Here is a 15705-nt window from a genome sequence, read left to right on the forward strand (position 1 = left end):
TATCTGAACTTTTCTGTTGGAAAAGTGCAGGAGACCGCAATCATAAGCAAAGCTTAACATTTCATTTATTTGGTCGCTTTATTTGTTCAGCATAAATTTTAGTTTCGACCATTCATCTAAAACACATCCACATGTACATGGGTATCGACGGTTTCAACACTGCTAAAATAGACTAAGGAACAGTTCCAAAGTCTTAACATTACCATAAACTTTTTTTTTTTAATAGGATAATTTGGGCCTATTATTATACCGGTCAATTTTTATGTTTTTCTAAGACTGTTGTTCTAAATTGCTATACTCTTAATCAGAATAGACGTTGGATTGGAATATAACATTATTAAAGTTTATGATGGAGAGAAATGACGATGAAATTATAGGAAATAATGTTTGCGTCAAGCTTGTGAAAAGACTATTGCAGTCTAAATATACACGCCAATAAAAACTATAAAACAACAACATTATGTGATCTTTCTGATGGACACCACGGAAGTTCCGTGATTGACACACGAGCAACGAGGGGGGGGGGGGCGGGGGGTATTGAACACTGCTTTTTTTTTTTTTAAATCAACACCCCCACCCCCTTTTTTTTGTGCCCACCCCAGGGGAGGACGCCCGTCTTCATTTTGATTTGAAAACAGTTTTTTGGCCAGGGGGGAGGGACCCCCTCTCCCCCCCCCCCCCCCCCCACCCTTAGATATGCCACTGGGGATAGCCGTAGGGTCGACGGTCAGTTGGAGTCGAGATGAGAGTCATGAGACACACTTGATCAGCTTAATGTCACAAATAGCGGTCTGCGTGTGCTTAGAACTAGACTAGTCTATTACTATTAGTTCATCGTCGATCCGTCGTCCCATGCCCTCCTCAGAGACAGACCACGCCACAGAAGCCGCTAAAATGGTGTTTTCGAGATGTTTTAAGGTAAGGTTTGTTTTGGTTTTTCCTTAATTGTCAATAAGAGTAGTAGATTAAATATATATATATCTTATCATAGCTTCATTAGTTGAAACTGTGTGCTTCTAACGCAGTATCCAGACTAGAGCTAGGGAAAGCCCCAAATCACCACCATTGGTTGAATGAATTGAGCCCGGCTGCGCCCGCCAAGCCGCCTGCCAGGCCGCCTGCCGGCGGTGGCCTAAGAAGATGAGACTATAACTTCGTTAGTCAGTTAATTAATGCATTTTAGTACAAGTACTCGTCAATCGATGAGCGCGAACCTAGCCTTCATGTTCCTGATGTTGGACCGATGAAAGCCTTGCCTTTGCTTTGCCTTTGGTCTCTGAAAAGTCTGATATCAATGGTTATGGTTGTTCTACTATAGGACCTAGACCTACTAATTACTAAAGTGTAGGCCTAGGCCTAGGCCTAGACTCGGCTTAGCTACATGTAGCCTATACTATAGATCTAGATCTAAACATGATAAATAACTACGTCAGGCTCCTCCATATTCACTGACTGCCTCTATACAGAGCTGACTGAGTGTGGCTGTGGGGAGCTCAACAGGGAAGGGTAAGAAGTGCCCACTACCCCCCCCCCCCCCCCCATGAGCAAACAAAATCCATATGATACAAGTACGCTGGTTTATTTTACACGTCTGGCGTGAGGTTTTTTCATAAACCAGGAGCTTGCGGGAGAGCAGGAGGAAGGGCGTGTTGGCGAGAGTCTCCTGCTACGAGCTGGTGGGACGGCGGGAAAAGGAGTGTGGTGGCATATGACTCCCTCCAAATGCGGGAGGGTTGGCGGCCCTGGGTTATGCAATGCAGTTTGTGTGTGCATGAGCGCCGTACCCATCCTGCACAGTTCAGTAGCTTCACAAACTGGAGCTGGACAGATACAGTAAGCTGAAAATAAGTCCATAGATCTACACCTCTACAAATGAAAAAAATACAAATGGAAAGAATGCAAACTGCCATTGAAGAACGTGATACTACAAATACACGCAAAATCTTGTCACTCCAAGCAAACGAGCAGGAGAATTACTCACGACGGAACTGAATTCAGTGTACATGTAATTGTAAGTGCTAACAATATGGCACAGATGCAATCATCCTCAAAGCAGTCATTGAGACCTTTGGCCTTGGCATCTCTCTCGCCAATAGACAGAAATAACTGTGTGGTATGGGGAATTTTGAAATAAAACTGACATTTGTCAAACTTCCCCATACACCGACACATTTACGGTTATCCTTGGCATATGCACAATGGAGGGGGTTGGGGGGGGGGGGGGGGGTCAATTAGAGATTTACTCCAGAATCTAGACAAAATGATACAGAAAAAAAATGATTGAAAACAAAATGAATCTAATTTTCTTATACCGGTACTATGAAAATAACATTAATTGTAGAACATCGAAATAGAAGGACTTACATGTACTTTCAGCTTATCTGATGCTTTTCTTGAAGCTTCTGTGCGAGTTAAGATGGGTGATCACACACAAACTGCATTGCATAGAGTGGAGAAGTGTGACGTCATCAAAAATTTATTTTTAGAATTTCTCAATTTTTTCTTCATATTCCGAAAGAACACCAAAAATAATGTCAAAATGTCGAAAACCAATTGAATATTTTAAGTATTGGCTGAGATATGACCATCTGAATGAATATATGTCCTATGGGAGCTCAGTGTTATGCTCTGGCTCCTAACCATTAGGAGCCAGAGCATATAACACTGAGTTCCTATGGGGAGTATATTTATTCAGATGGTCATATCTCAGCCGATATTTAACATATTCAATTGGTTTTCGACATTTGGACATTATCTTTGATGTTCTTACGGAATATGAAGAAAAAATTGAGAAATTCTAAAAATTGATTTTTATGACGTCACAGCTTCGGTACTCTATAGCCTCCCCTCACTAACCCGTACGTATAGAGACAAAATCTTGCCCAATTACAGCTAAATTCAACTTGTATACAAAGTGCATTGGTCTTTGAGTGGAAGAAAACTTACTGGAAAAAATCAATCCAAGAAGACCCTATCAAAAGAAAAATGCTGGTCTGCTATCCGCAACAAGATCCCATCCTAAACCACTGGGAGGACAAGTCAGGATGAGTTATTGAACTCATCCCCTTAATAAATTATAACAAAAATGTAAAAAAGCTAATCTCATGCAAAGAAGGTCTTGATCATTTGCCTGCAATGGATAATTTAGATACATACCCCCAACTACATATTTGGCTGGTACATATCTTGTACAATGAACCATAGTGAACATTTCCCTTGCAGTTTAAAGCCCCTCTAAAGTGTTGGGAGCCCCAAATTTGCCAAAAATTTGATGACAAAATTTCACTTAAATTGTATCATAATGTGAAAGACAAGGATGTCATTTAAAACACATTTCTGCAAGGATTTTCAAAAAAGTTGTGTTTGAGGATAAATATTGATAAAAAAAAGAATACTTAATTTTGTTTTTCTGTTGCATGCAGAAAACGTACATTTTGTATTACTAATTTAGATGTTTTTAATTCCTAATTAGGACAAATTAACATACATATATAACCTTATTTCACTCAAGGAACCTCCATAGAAATTAATGAGATTGGTGAATATATTGGTAGTATTTGAGGTTTCATTCTCTAGCTTTCTCTGAAACATGGATTCATGAAAGTACTTCATTATTGTTCAATAAACAAGGTTACACTATGCCATGTTTACGGTATTTCAGATTCTCTTGACATTACTGTAAGAGATGACATCATGACTCGGTCAATGTGATGGTTATTTTATCTGACTGCTAAGAATGCATAAATGTTTGTAAGTAAGCAACCAGACGGCCGACGGATTTAGGTCCTCTCCGAGGAACCTGGTAGTGAGGATTAATGCCTTACCAAACTAGCACATCGCCTTGGTTTCAAACCCGGGTCACCGGATTACGAGACCACTGCTCTACCGACTGAGCTATTGCGCCTCCTCAAGTCAGATGATATTGAATCTCTTTTTACTGAAATAATCAAATTGGCAAGCTGATAGTAGTTAAATATTCAGAAACCCAAATCAAACATGCAAACATTTACTTATACACTAGATGATTACCGGTATATAAGGATTAATGTTAACATTGACCATATTTATATTTGTACATGTACATGTACATGTATGCCAAATAGTGGTAATGATTTTGTTGGTATGAGTTACTCACATTTTCTATACCAGGGTAACTATTAAACAAGACTGCATCTCTGATTGAACAAATCTTTACTAATATGTAATGATGTACATGTATGTGCCAGTATAACTCCTGGTATTCTTTATTGTGATGCAACTGATCACTTCCAATTTTCCAATTAAGTAACCACATAATAACTCCTCCATCTGAGTCCTTCAATACCGTCAAATCAATGATGACACTTAATTGGCCCTAAAGGTTGATGTACTGTACAATGTACAAAAATCTCCTGAAAAGAAAAAGGAATGAACTGAAAATAGCTGTAAAATACAACAACACCACCATTCTTGGATGACATTTGAGTTACTGTACATGTAGTTTGGTTGATAGTTGATACGCAATGAATTCTATGAATGCTTCTGAAGATAATTTAAAAAAAGTAAGAATGTGTAGAAGATATTTGATAAATTATTATGCAGAACCAGACTAAATTATTATCCAGAATAGTGCTGCGACCGTGTATAGGCACGAACCACCACTACACAACAGATAAACGAAGAACAAATAATCACCTGTTTTTCAGCATTATAAGAGTCTGAAGTTAATATTTCACAAAAATGTCATCAGTCTAAAAATAAAGTTTAAGTTCCACTGCTACTTCCTTGAATAATCATTTCCATACACTGTACGATTTTGATTCAATGCCGTTGAGTCTCTTCTCTTGTCATCATGCAAACAATGCCAATCATTGTGATCTAACTTTCCAGCGAGCGCAATGGTTTTGTGTGCAGTATGGTTACTACACCTGTACAGTTACAACTTTTCCAATGCCATTGAGTCTTTTCTCTTGCCGTCATGGTAATAATAATAGGCAATTTTTTTCAAACTCATTGCGGAATTAGAATCTGCGGTTCGTGTGCAAAATCGAGAAGATACTATAGTAACAGTTGGATGACCACTGAGGCCCTGAAATCTAGAACGGGTTTTGGCCAAATCTACGGGCGTTCTCAATGACGCCCCAAGTGAATCAAGTGTCTCGATACAAACCATTTCATTCACCTGATAATAATAATAGTATTTGAATAGACAGAATCCAATCTGCATACATTAGTTGTTGCCACACTTAATACATGCAGTTTGCATTCTGACTATTGCGAATCCTAGACAGGTGAATGAAATAATTTGTATTGAGGAACTTCACAAAGACGTACAGTATGTATTAAATTTGATTACATTACGAAAATGGCCTGTTCCCTTCAACGCAATACAGTACACACGGGACTACACGACTAGCACAACTTGTCTCAACCAAGCCACAAAACGGCTTTTTATCAAATTTCAACAATAATTTATCATCAAGTTTTAAAACAATTCATATCCATATTCATGTTGTTACTGTTCAGAAACAATAATCGGAAGAAACAAAATTCACCGAAGAGTCCTTTGTGCCAGGGGCGGATCTAGGGGGTTAGGAGGTTTAAATCCCCCCTTTGGCTTTTCAAATTGAAAACAAATTTTAGTGCTCCCTACCCCCCACTAAGCAAAATATTGGTTGGTGCGATTTTTCAAATGTCAACCCCGCCCGCCCACGCCATAGAAAAGAAGCTAGATCCGCCCGTTAAAATTCGTCATCTTTCGTTATTAGACGACAAAATTCTCATAACCATCTTTGGTACAAGCTCGCTGATTGGCTGTTTATTCACTTGGGGCGTCATTGAGAACGCCCATAGATTTGGCCAAAACCCGTTCTTGATTTCAGTACCTCAGCGATCACCCTGCTGTTACTATAGTAGCTTCTTGATTTTGCACACGAACCGCAGATTCTCTGTCCGCAATTACCTTGCGAAATACCCCCAATGTTTGTCGAACTGGCAACAACTAATGTATGCAGTTTGGATTCTGTCTATTGAACAGGCCTGATAAAAACCCGATTTAAATCGGTTTCCCGATTTTTTTATTTTTCCCGATTTTTTCCCGATTTTTTTTTTTTCCCGATTTAAAAAAAAAAAAAAAAAAAAAAAAAAAAAAATCCAGATTTTTTTTTTTTTTTTTTTTTTTTTACCAATCTTTTTTTCTTCTCTATTTTATCCTGATTTTCCCGACTTCCCTCTTATTTTCTCTATTCTTCCCAATCTTGCCCTATTTTTCCCCAATTTTGTCCCAATTTTCTTACTCGAAAGGGGGGAATGTTAAATGCCATTTTTTCCCCGCGAATCCTCTTTTTTTTTTTACTCAAGGGGGGCGCGGTTGAGGGGAAAACAAAAAAACCTATTTTTTTTTAGTGCTCACTATCACCCCTGATTGAAATACTATTATCCTTATCAGGTGAAAGAAATATTTTGTATCGAGGCACTTCACAAAGTCAAGACGTTTGCATTAAATTTGGTTACATTACGAAAATTGCCTAATGGCATTGCAAATGCAATACCTCCGTAGAAATACGTACGCATTCACCGAAAAGCAAAACCACATATTGTATTGAGGGCAGTCTGTATGCGACGGCCGTAAACCTGAGTGCTCTGCGTCCGCGAAGGTCTGTATGTTGCTGAGCGAAAACTCGCTAATATGTCAATCATTGCGGTCTGACTATTCCATGAGCATGATGATTTTGTGTGCAGTACTGTTACTACTGTAACAACTTTACAGAGAAAATGGTTGTTGTGAATGCGCGCTGGATTGCTGGTCTTAAATGTACTGTACAACATACTATACATGTACAAATGTACCTAGCTGAAATACTGCTTTTGTTTTTGGTAAATGTCATAACTGTGTACACGCAAAGATAAACTGGCTGTGTGCACTGAATGGAAATTACACACTAAACTCACAGCACTAATTCGAGAAACAATTTAATGACAATAAAAGATATTGTATAAATACCGGTAATTGGAATATTATTGAAGACTTGCCTGGTAAAAAGGTTAAAGCCTTTAAACCATCACATGACACTTGGTGTTCAAGTTATTCAACACCAAAAGAGTACCGTATTTGAAGTTACAATTTTAATGCTTATTTTGTGACCCTTTTTTATCTAATTAGTAAAGATATTAAAGGTAATGAGAGCCATTAGCAAGTATTGATAGTAATAGTTTGTTTTATGGGAAATGTAACCCTAAAAGTAAGATGCTCTGAAGGAAACAGAAAAAATTTAGAAGCAGGCTGGTGAAAGTTTGAACAAACTCAGACAAGTAATAAGTAAGGTTTTAATGTTTGAAATTTGTAGTCTGTATATGAATTTCAAATTTTTGAATTGATGATTGGGCATGTATAGTGATGTAATGTTGGACCAATATCATTCAACACTTGCACATGTAATATGACTATGATAGAACCTCTTCATTTTTGGAGGACCTATTGAGCTCTCTGAATATATTTTTAGTACAGCTCTGAGAGAAAAGGGACTGGTATACTGTAAACTTTGTTTTAAAAGTGTGAAACGAATGGAGATTTACAATTATGTCCCAGTAGAATGACTTACAGGGTATTGTACATTGCTGGTTGTGAATGTTAAGTGATTACAACTTTCTAAAAATTTTGTTCTTCTTGTTTTAAATCAATTTCTTTGAACTTTCCTTCTTTTTTTTTTCTTCTTTTAAACTCTCACCAATTTTTTCTCTGATCTTTCTTTATTTACGGATTCAACTTGTTATAAAGGTTGGTATATTATATGATCCAACAACATTATTGATACTTTGCAGCAGAAGCATGCAGTTGTACACTGAATATAACAACTCTATATTTTGATGTTGTTGCTGATGTGTTGTTCATCAAACAGCCATGAAATTCATCATTATAAACTTCATTCATCATCCAAAAGTCAATATTTAAAAATTGTAATGATGTTTTTAAATATGGAGTGAGTCAAAGTCATTGGCTAGGTCAATTGGTTAACAACAATATGGAATGAATAGTGATTACCTGTATTATTTTCATAACTTCAATTACTGAACAACTCTTAGTAGAAATTTTTTTAACACAGTGAGCAAATATTTCACCCAACAGCTAAAAATGTTTTTGTGGTTAATGTTGAATAGAAGTGTAACATTTTATCAACCCTAGAGATATTATTGTATTAAAGAACTTTTCAAATGTTGAATAATGAATATCCATTTTACATGTAGAGTGTATAAAAATACCAACATTTAGCAATCATACAACAAACATTCTGTGATATGAGTTCAGGCTCAAAACATAACACAATTTGTTAATGCATGGCAACAAAAATGAAGACACCTTATTGTTTATGTCTTGCAGTGTAGGAAATGATGTTATCTCTTATTGTGAAAGCTTTGTCAAAAAGCTGTATTACAGAATTTAAATACCTGTAGCTTTATTTTCAGTAGACAAGAATATCAAAAGACATCCAACTTCAGGACCTTGCCTATTCTGCAATTTTAATTTTAATTTTCTGTCAACATGATTGTATGAGTACTTTTAAAAGTTTGTTGTTTGTTAATTCATCATTTGCATAGCATTGCATAACATTCTTTAACCAATGAATTTCTGTTTACATTGGTGCCTAAATAATATGGATTTTGTAACTTTGATATGTGCAGTATACTGCTGAATGGGAAACATGATACATGTAAGTGACAATGTTGCAAAACAAATAGTGACTCTTAATATTAATGTTGATTCTAAAATACATACATGTACATTAATGAAATTCACAATGAACATGACGGACAAAGAAAGCGGACAAAATATACATTTCCTCATTCTACCCTCAACAATTGCTATGGTAGACAAAGGAACATCCTTTCACTGCTATTATGTAAAAATCTGTAGAACGGGTGTCACATGCATTTTGTTCTACACATTTTTACATAATAGCAGTGAAGGGATGTTCCTTTGTCTACCATATATAGCAATTGTTGAGGGTAGAATGAGGAACTGTATATTTTGTCCGCTTTCTTTGTCCTTAATTTCCATAGTGATTGTAGATTTCTGCACCTAAACAGATGTCTTGTTATCCAAAAGAACTGGTGAAACTCTCAAAATGATAACTCTCAATAATAGCACCACAATCAATTGGGTATCATTGCATAGAGAAATAGGTCTACACGTATTACAGAATAAAAAAGGATAGTATTATATTCTCATAAGTGATATTAACAAAAACCAACTTTCTAAACAGGGTGGATTGTTTCAGAAATGCATATTTCCTTCAAATATTTAATATCTGTGACATTTACATGCAATCTAAATTTGAAGCTCCATTTACTACCGGGTAGTTTGGTTGAAATTGGTTGCGAGTGTCTTTCTTCAAATCACTTTTTAAAGCAAAACAGGTTTTGATCTGAGGTATAATTAGAAAATTAAAACATTTGTATACTAATAAAAAGAAATAGATTAAATTCCTCTCCTGGCAGCTTCAACTCTGAAGTATGGATGAACTATGGCCTGTACCTGCAATAGAAGTGGTCAAAAGCCTACTATTTTGAGTAGTATAAAATTCTAATCTTTGGAAAATCCTGTTTCAATTTATTATACAATGTTCAGTGAGCTGTGAGGCTGCATTATAGATTTAAGTGGTATCAGTTACGATTTATGGGCCATTCCCTTTCTCCATCTCACTGAACATGTAAATAGTACCAGTATTCTTTTGGGCTATATTTAAAGAAATGTAAATCAAATCAGACTACCGGTAGTCATTCTCTTTCCATACAGTGATGAAGTGAGCAATGTGGTTCAAAATTCTGAATACTTTGTTTTGGTAATGTGATCTTCCAATGTCTTCCAATAATGGTTGTCTTGCTGACCCTGACTTCTAAGCAAATAGCCTACCTTTTTTTTAAATGGTACATTGTAGCTGCAATAGTTTTGAGAAAAAAATCTTGATATACACCCTGTACATGTAGGTGTCACATTAATTCATTTTCTATTTATGTAAATAATAGTAAGCATATCAACACCACCCTTATGTAAATAAAAATGTTAACAAAAATTCAGGGCAAAAACTTTTCCTCACAACAACACAGCCTCTCTAAATCAAATATGTTGGTATGTATTACATTTGATGTGATACATGTAGTTTGAATATCATGATGATACTGTACATGGTTATGAATAGCTATTATGGATCACATTCTTTGCCCCCAAGATATGTGAAATTCACCTATGTAGAAGATTTGGGATGAAGGGTTCTCAAATGGTATAGTTTGGCATAACCTGTCATTAATTGGAGCTTAACATGATTGTCATTTACATAATATTACTGGCCTTGAGGGAGAAACAAGGTAATACACCCTGTATTGCCTTCACTGATTCAGTAAGGGCAATACATGTACATATAAATGCATATCACTGTATCTCCCAAAAGATTATAATTATTACCTATTCATTTGTGAATCACGTACGGTCACTATACCCTACTACCGCGCCGCATGATAGTCTGCTCAAACTTTGCGGCGATTTTAGCTGTTTGAAAGGTCCAATATGGAACACAATCTTTGTACTCAAAGTGAATGGTGAAACCCGAAAGAGAGAAACTATCAGGAAATATTGCCCGCTCAAAACTGTTAGTTTGCGGACCGGGCAAATATGCATTTTAATGCATGGTACATGTACATGTAAAATTACCTGCTACTGTATACATGAAGGTAATAAAGCAAACAAAGATCAAATTCACTACTGGTTCCTGTAAAATTTCACCTAGAGAGTACATGTTGTGGATAGACAAACTACCAGCCATACAAGAATGTAGGAAAACCAAATCGAGTAGGAAATTGTTAGTTAAAAATTCAAAAATATTGCTTTGTATAATGTCTTATAATGTGACACTGAGAAAATCCTTTAGAATAGTGCTAGTACTCCAGTACACTGCTGAATCATTTTACATAGCAGCTCATGAAACTTAAATCACATTTTAGTCTTTTCAAATCCTCTGTGAAGTCCTTTTGACATTAGCTTTAATGTGGCAATTTTTTGTAGTACTCTGTACATGTACATGTACATTCAATCCTATGGTCATACAGAGATTGAATCACATTGTTATGAAATTTGAATTGCCTCCTATACAGGGTGTACATGTACATGTACATGTACTGTACATCTTCAACAATATTCACATACACAAGATTTGTGTAATTATCACTGTTTTGTATACTTGAGATGCTTTTCGCAAATATTTATTGGAAGATTTGTATATCCTTTGCTTACATAACATGGATTTCTTTGGCTTTGTCAAATAAATTTCTAATTGGTTTAGCATGTACACATGTAGACATATTGATCTATCACCTACACATACAGTACTGTACATGTATGTAGTGTACTGAAATATTATAAGAATACTTTCTTTTGATCCTGTAATGTAATCTGTATGATATGTTAGATATTTGATATAATTTTATAATTCTTAAAATGCTTATTCATTTTTCAGAGGGGCAGGTAGACACTTGATGACAATCAACGCAAAGGCACAAGGTCACTGTCAAGATAAAGGAGAAATGGCATGTGTACTCCACCGATTGTGAGAAGGGGCTCTTGATTATCCTTTGAAAAAAGTGGTAGATCAAGTTGATCCAGTGTAACAGTAGCAGCAAATCTATGAGGTATGTACAATGTAGATGGATTGTAACAAAAACTTAGGGGTGTTCAATGATCAAGGTACATGTATTTAAGACTCCTACCCCATTTTTTCACAATTTTTTTTATTGATGGCTATTAAGTGCTGCATGCATGTACAATGTAGTTTTTCAATGAATGGATGTAAAAATTGATGCTTTTGGATCATAATTGACTAATATGCCCATGTAGTAGACAATTTTCAAAATGTATTCAAATGTAAACATACATGTACGTGTACCTTGCGATGAGCTATTACATGTACATGTACATTCACCTGTTTTCTATTATTGTACCTCAATACCGGTAGTCAGAATGCAAATTGTGAGGATTAGTTGTTGCTACATGTAGGTTGGGTAAACATTATGGCCTGCCTGACCTAACAACACGTAATGTGTGGTATTGGTATTCTGAAAGTGTTTATTATTGAAATACAATTTTTCAAAGCAGGAGAATGAAATGATTTATTAAGAGGCAGGTAAAGAAGATGTTTTTGCATGAAATGTATTTACGGTATGAAAATGACCGATCAAACCAAACTCTTGAGTATATTTGTCTTTACTTAGAATATATACTAGTATATGATAATAACTCAACTTTGTTATTGTTTTGTTCCTGAAAGTCATTTCATTTGATATATGCTGTACTGTGACTTATCCACATAGAAATTGTAGAGCATTGCATATAATACAATTTATAGATTGTTATGTTATAGATAATTATTGGGGAAAAACAATGTGAACCTTTCCATTTGTTAGTATTGGCAATACAGTGTACAGGTACAAGATTACAACAATTGTAGAATACTTAATACTAGACAATATTTGTATATTATATTATATGATATGATAGTATGGTATGGTATGATAGGGAAAAAATTCATCTCGGAAGAAATTGTAGACATTTGAATGAATTGTACTCCAAGATATATTATTGTTAGCACTGTTCACACTGTTCTTGAGACCAAAAAATAAATGGAAGCTCTGTTCTTTATTTTTCAAACCAACAGATTTCATATGGGATCCCTTTAAGTACAAGGTCTACGCAGCTTCACACACGCACTGAGAGGGACCTGGCAGAGGCTAATAGCATGGCCCTTGGTATGATCAGCCTAAGGTTAAGGTTGATTCAACGAGACATTAAATGGAGATTTTTCAGTGAATATTTTTTTAATGTTTAATTCCAGATATTTAATTGTCTCAAGTAAAAAAATATGTGTTCACTAGTGTTGATTTGAAAAAAAAGCTCCTGCTGTGGCAATCGAAAAGAGCGCTATATTTTGATTTCTTACAAAGAAGTTTCAGAACCTATGACTATAAAATTTCACACTTTATATCTAAAGGGTTTAATTATTTAAAATAATTTGCAAGTTTCTTGGAGGTTACACAAATTTGAAAAAGTGTAATTTGTAAGAGTTTACAGAACTCAATATCACTGTATTTTGATGATATTTAATTTGGGTTTGAATTAGAGCAAACAATTTAAGATTATACAAGTTAAACAAATAGGGTGTGTAGTTTGATAAATGTGGGATATCCATTTGTTTCATTATACTACAAATTTTTGTGAAAGGTCGATCATCCACTATTGTTAGAGGAAACCTCACAAAACCTCACCCTAAAGAATAAGCGTAGGTATTCTGAAAAGTGAGATGTATTTCTGCCGGCCCTATGATGTACAAAATTCCTTACGAAAATGGAAAAGAGCTACCGGTATGTAGGATGCGAAAGTTAATGTGGTTAGATGAGCAAGTGTGCACTTGTAAAAATGACACCTGGCTGGAATGATCCCCAGGAAGTAGAGAATGTGCATACATAGTGTGCGGGTAAGCCTGAATCTGATGACCGGGGTAATAATATATCTGTAAAGCACTTAGAGACATCATACGCTATATAAAAGCGGAATCATTATTATTATTATTTTATTTTAGGCCTCAGATGAAGGAAATGGGTGCCGAAAGATATCCTTTGAGCACCTTATCTCTGCCAAAACTGCATTAATAATTTAGCACTTTATGTAAAGTCCATTAGATAATATTTATTTGATGGTATTATCGTAATGGCATTCAGGAAAAGTCAACTTCAGGTGTACAATCATCTTGCAACTAATAAACCTTATATGTGATTTAAATAGTTTGTAAAATGATTAGAATAATGATAAAAGGATATGAGAATGGTTATGGTATACCACTTATAAGCTTGTATTACAAGATGATTTCAACATAAAAAATAAACCCAAACAAGCAAAAATATTGAGCATTCAACCATACTATTTTTTAAAGATGTGTATGTACACAAGAACCAAATGAGATCACTTTAAGGCGCCACGGAGGCATATATTACATGTAGTGTCTTATAGCTCATGCAAAAGTTGGTAACCCCCTGCCTAACTATTTGTTCAGGTTTTTCTGATATGTGTTGCTAGATAGCAAGATGATTACCATTCTACAAGCTCCTTGAAATTATTTCTTGCAAAAGTTGAATACTGTACTAAAACATAAGAGGTGACAATTATTAGTCCCCTGTCATCATCTAAATTCCTATATGGCTTCTTTTCTTTTCTGTAACCATGTTAAATATCACAAACTAGTTATTAAAAGCTCCATAAGTTTTCTGAATTCAAAGGTGACCAAGTGCCTACCGGTACTTCATTCTTATTATTTACTTTGACTGGCCTTATTATCTCTTGTGCTATGTTTCAGGTGTGGGCAACACATCCATATTTGTGTGGGCGTATTAAACCTGACTGCAGCTATTGCTCTTTGTACATTAAATATGTAACAAATGAAAGCATTGTAAAGTTGTAAACATGTTTACGGCATAGCTTCTGTATGAGGCTATTGATATATCACCTGTGTAAATATATACATTATTTCAATAACATTTGCTATTTTTTGTGGGGATAATAGTGCTATACATTCCATTCAAAATATACAAACAGACCGGTTTTATTGTACATAGGTCATGCTGAAATATAATAGTGTAAATGAAGAAAAATTACCATGTAGTAAATATGATTTCAGGAACACGATGTTGGTTTGCTGCAATTCGAGAATTGCTGTGTTGACAATTGTTCCGGGCTTTAGTTTAACAAAATTGTAGGGTTAGGGTTAAGGTTAGATTAATATTTAAGCAAGATTTAGGGTTAGGTATAGTATTGGTCCAGGATTAAAGTTAGTAATTCATTTAATGTTGGGAACTATTGTGAAGCAATTTTAGTAGGAGCATGTGTCACAAAACTCAATTTTTCCTCACATTTTGTAGGAGGTATTATACTTAAGTATTCATCATGGAATACCCAAACAAAGTCTGTTTTGTATGTGCTTTATTTTTTGTTTGGTGTGCATGTTGATATTTCTGACTGTAGTAGTAGTAATAGTAGTAGTAGTAGTAGTAGTAGTAGTAGTAGTAGTAGTAGTAGTGGTAGTAGTAGAATTAGTTTTACAAGCTCAGTTTTAAAAAGCCTCTCAACAAAACTTAATATAGACAAGTACAAATAATACACAGTACAATAGGTGACAACTTATTACTTATTCCATACTTGCAAACAAATTGATGATAAAAATAGAATAGATTCGTCATTAGTATTATTTTTTATAATTATTGTTAAGTGAGGAATATTCATATTTTAAATAGAAATCGAGACTGATTAATTGAGTGTGTGACAAGTAAATACTGAAGATTTGTTTGATTTTGAACCATATTAAAATGCAAATTTATTGCCTATTCATATTCTATAATGTAATTCATGACAGTCACACACAATATATGAGGATCTATCATAGAAACATAATTGAACAATACTGAAAGAGAGAGAAAGTGTCAGGGAGAGAACAATTTAAAGAGAGAGGGTTAAGTTAGAAAAAAAAGAAGAAGGAAGAAATGCATGAGAGAGAGAGAGAGAGAGAGAGAGAGGGGGGGGGTGGAGAAGAATGGAACAGATGAACTGTGAAGACATGGAGAAGAAGAATAATGATGGAAGTAAGACGACAGAGGGAAAGCGATTGTGTGTATAAGTCAGTTTGTGGCTCTGTA

General features: G+C 35.1%; 1 long non-coding RNA gene across 1 annotated transcript; it reads left to right on the forward strand.

The window, feature by feature from the left end:
• The first annotated feature begins 788 nt into the window (after nt 1-788).
• Nucleotides 789-15396, forward strand: LOC115922920. Its single transcript, XR_004063676.1, has 3 exons — nt 789-918; nt 11487-11658; nt 12681-15396. It is a non-coding gene; the product is annotated as an uncharacterized LOC115922920 (long non-coding RNA).
• Nucleotides 15397-15705: the final 309 nt, after the last annotated feature.

This window comes from Strongylocentrotus purpuratus, unplaced genomic scaffold (genome assembly GCF_000002235.5).
Source record: "Strongylocentrotus purpuratus isolate Spur 01 unplaced genomic scaffold, Spur_5.0 spur5_scaffold_13, whole genome shotgun sequence".
Lineage (NCBI taxonomy): Eukaryota > Metazoa > Echinodermata > Echinoidea > Camarodonta > Strongylocentrotidae > Strongylocentrotus > Strongylocentrotus purpuratus.